This window comes from Dendroctonus ponderosae, unplaced genomic scaffold (assembly GCF_020466585.1).
Source record: "Dendroctonus ponderosae isolate FM_Combo_2020 unplaced genomic scaffold, Dpon_F_20191213v2 Dpon_F_20191213_5, whole genome shotgun sequence".
NCBI classification, from domain to species: Eukaryota; Metazoa; Arthropoda; class Insecta; order Coleoptera; family Curculionidae; genus Dendroctonus; species Dendroctonus ponderosae.
The window spans coordinates 12,907,153-12,911,785 of record NW_026018715.1 but is presented as its reverse complement, the minus strand read 5'-3'; positions in this window follow the sequence as shown (position 1 = coordinate 12,911,785).

Genomic DNA, 4,633 nt, shown 5'->3' with positions numbered 1-4,633 from the left:
AATCGATTGAGCTAAAAAAAACATGCATATGAAATTTTGATTTTTGGTCGAAATTTTTCCAAGGGTGGGAGTCGATTTTTTGGAAAAACTAAATTTTCTCAAAATGTCTTAAAATTTACATCATTTTCAGCTCACGGAGGCGAGGAATGCATCGAACTCATTGAAGAACATGGTAGAAGTTTCAAATTTCGAAATAATAGACATTTTCGGCACATTTAAGCGCTTTTTGAGCTTTCGCGATCTTTAGCCGACGATTTCTTCCCTATTATTGACCCAAACACCTTATAAATGCATATTTGTGACCTTCTTACGTCGAAAGGAATCGATTGTGCTCAAAAAACACGCATATGAAATTTTGATTTTTGGTCGAAATTTTTCCGAGGGTGGGAGTCGATTTTTTGAAAAAATGAACATTTTCTCAAAATGTCTTAAAATTTACACCATTTTCATCTCACGAACGCGAGGAATGCATCGAACTCATTGAAAAACATTGCAGAAGTTGCAGATCCGAAATAATATACATTTTCGGCACATTTAAGCGCTTTTCGAGCTTTCGCGATCTTTAGCCGTCGATTTCTTCCTTATTATTGACCCAAACACCTTATAAATGCATATTCGTGACCTTCTTACGTCAAAAGGAATCGATTGAGCTCAAAAAACATGCATATGAAATTTTGATTTTCGACCGAAATTGTTCCAAGGGTGGAGGTCGATTTTTAAAAAAAATGAAAATTTTCTCAAAATGTCCTAAAATTTACATCATTTTGCCGAAGCAACTGGTAGTCAAGAGGGCGAAGACGAGCTGCAAGTCGTCGGTGGTTGATGAGTCATTCTGAGTGTGAGACACAGTGCAAAAGACGTGGTTTAAATCGAACGGCAATAAAGCGATTTTGGGTGGTCGTGGTTGATGTCCAAAGGGCAGAAGGAAAAATCGTGTTTCCCCCCATGATTGCAAATGCAAACGTATGAAGACAAGTGGGTACGAGGTATTATTATTATTAATGATAGTGCCAAATCATTCCTCCGGTTGGGCCCGAGAAGGCTGTGGGTAATGCGCTGCTTTGCTCTCTGGTAGTACCAGGCAGGTGTGACTAATATGCCGCCTTTGTGGTTCCATGCCGACCGCGGACCAGCTGATTAGCCATCGGGAACCGCCGGTACCACCATGCAGAAGAACCGACATGGGCGATTGGATGCCCCGCGTCTGTCCTCACCTACAGCAGAGAGCTTGACTTAACTTTTATATAGCTTGTTCTTTCGGTTTTGTTATTAATTTTTTCGGATGGAATTCGGTGAATTTTTGATTCGTTTATCGCGCGATTAACTCTGATCGTCGTAATTAAGACCGAGAAGAAACCGACATGAAAAAATCAGCTTCTCGTTATAAATGTCTTACTTCCTTGCCCGGTTGGGGTTCAGCTTGATTGGAAGGTCGTTTCTTTGGGCGCTCTTCACTTCAAGGGCGCGCCCGTGATGAAAATTTGTCATAGACCGTATTTATGGCGCACATTATTAACATTGCTTTCACTCATTTAGAAAATCATGTTAAACTTTATTGGATAAATTCCTGCAAGCCATCCGCCCCTATCCGGCATCATTAATACGTATTAAGCGAGCATATTGTCACACCCCGTATTATCCGACCCCTTGTGCAAACATCCATGGTACGAATGATTGTGTGCGATTTGCACGGTAAGCTTCTAAGTCGACAGTGATTTTATTGCCTTGTTCAATTGTTTTGGTTATGCTCGATCGCCAGCGACGACGACAAATTCTTAAGTTAATTAAAACGAATTCGTTACATGGATTTTATCGGCACAGTCAGTCCATGCATCGATAGGCAGATCGATAGATATCTTGTTAACACAACGTTTTTCACTCTAATGTGGTCGGAATCGATAAAAAACATTTGCATTTTGCAACCGGTCGTTTGTTGGAAAACTGCCATTATGTTTTTGAAACTCATTTTGTTTTTATCCGAAGAAAAACTCGCGGTGCCAACTTTTATAGAGCAGAGTAATCTGGAAATGGAAACAGCTTGCTTAAGTTCACTTAGACACATGAGGTAAAACCTTGGATGGTTTTTAGCACATTTAACTAGTTTTTGTCACTAACAAGATTCTTTTGAAGTCTGAGGCCACTTGGTGCTTCGATCTTTGTCAGTTTCGCGTTTTTTGAGGCCTAAATCGCAATTTCGCAAGCGGATTTTCGCGCGTCGCTTCAGATCTGAGGCTTATCAATATGCTTTTACGGGGTGATCCACTGGCTTTATTACGTTTAAACAGTTAGAGCTGGAAGACCAAAAACACCCTGGTTTAGTTAATTTTGCGGCCTGTGAATGCCAAAATTTTATTATTATTTTGCTTTAAATTTGCAATCATTTGATCAAATTTTTCGTGGGTTTTTAAAGGAAGAAACGAGCTCCCATTTTGCTACTTTGAAGTTGAAACCATCTTTCCAGACACTCATCAGTGTCGTGGCACAAAAATTAAATTCCCAAATAAACAAAACGCATTTGCAAAGGCGGGTTTGTGCAAAAAAATCGAAATTGCCGGTCAACCGTAGAAGCAAACGCTCGATAAACGGGAGTCAAAAGATTGCAAGTTTATTGCAGCATTCAAGATTGAAGAAAAATTAGTTGAAAATTTTATCGGTTATTAGGGACCAGAAGGGTCTTCTAACGGTGGTGAAAATTTTCGTTTTTTAGCTTTAGTTCCAAAAGGTTTAGCAATTTTTAAATGAGGATGTGCATATCGATGTTTATTAGCTGACAAAAAGCAGTATTGAGGGCGATTCTTATGAAACCTTCGGCATCTGCAGAGTCAATCGTTTTTTTAAGATATTGGGAAGTTGAAGTCTCCAGCTGCTTCAACTAGGAAGATTTCAAGTTTTAAATATGAGAGGGCTTTTGGATAGGAACATGCCGATATCGATATTTAATAAGCTGCTAAATCCCAATATTTTCGGTGATTTTTTTAACTTTTAGCGTAGGTGTATGGAGCGACATTCCTTCTAAAGATGCAAAAATCAGCTTGCTTAAGTTCATTTATATGAGGTAAAAACTTGGATGGTTTTTAGCAAATTTAACTAGTTTTTGTCCCTAACAAGATTCCTTTGAAGTCTGAGGCCACTTGGTGCTTCGATCTTTGTCAGTTTTGCGTTTTTTGAGGCCTAAATAGCAATTTCGCAAGCGGATTTTCGCGCGTAGCTTTAGATCTGAGGCTCATCAATATGCTTTTACAGGGTGATCCATTGGCTTTATTACATTTGAACAATTAGAGCTGGAAGGAAACCAAAAACACCCTGGTTTAGTTAATTTTGCGGCCTGTGAATGCCAAAATTTTATTATTATTTTGCTTTAACTTTGCAATCATTTGATCAAATTTTTCGTGGGTTTTTAAAGGAAGAAACGAGCTCCCATTTTGCTACTTTGAAGTTGAAACCATCTATCCAGACACTCATCAGTGTCGTGGCACAAAAATTAAATTCCCAACTAAACAAAACGCATTTTTCTCTCTAATAGACAACGAAAAAATCCGAGTGCGACCTTCTTTCGCTTTTGAGAGACGCATTTTTAAAATACCCTTTGCAAGGGCGGGTTTGTGCAAAAAAATCGACATTGCCGGTCAACCGTAGAAGCAAACGCTCGATAAACGGGTGTCAAAAGATTGCAAGTTTATTGCAGCATTCAAGATTGAAGAAAAATTAGTTGAAAATTTTATCGGTTATTAGGGACCAGAACGGTCTTCTAACGGTGGTGAAAACTTTCGTTTTTTAGCTTTAGTTCCAAAAGGTTTAGCAATTTTTAAATGAGGATGTGCATATCGATGTTTATTAGCTGACAAAAAGCAGTATTGAGGGCGATTCTTATGAAACTTTCGGCATCTGTCCAGTCAAGTGTTTTTTAAGATATTGGAAAGTTAAAGTCTCCAGCTGCTTCAACTAGGAAGATTTCAATTTTTAAATATGAGAGGGCTTTTGGATAGGAACATGCCGATACCGATATTTAATAAGCTGCCAACTCCCAATATTTTCGGTGATTTTTTTAGCTTTTAGCGTAGGTGTATGGAGCAACATTCCTTCTAAAGATGCAAGAAATTGAGCGCAGTTGGTTCAAAGCATCCATTTTGAGACCGATATTAACTTGGAAAAACCAGTAATTTTTCTGGAACTTGCAGCCACCGTAGTATCGAGTGTGTTTTTCAGATGGGCAAAATTTCAACTTTCCACCGGCTTTAGTTTGAAAAACGCGAATTTTTAAAAGAAAGAGAACAGTTGGGGACAACATCCATTTTGAGACTCACGTTTTATAAAACTTTCAGTATAGTTAGAGGTAAGTGTTGGTAAAAAATCGTAAAATTTTAAGTGTGTTTTGCGTTCAAACCAGCGTCGTGGGGACGATACTGGTTCGAACGCAAAAAAACTCTAAATTCAACAATTATCTAGTCAGTATCGGGCCCAAAGGGCTCAGCACAACAAACGCTTAATTTTGAAAAACAACAACCGCATTAAAGCGGGCCTTGCTTTAATGCGGTTGTTGTTTTTCAAAATTAAGCGTTTGTTGTGCTGAGCCCTTTGGGCCCGATACTGACTAGATAATTGTTGAATTTAGAGTTTTTTTGCGTTCGAACCA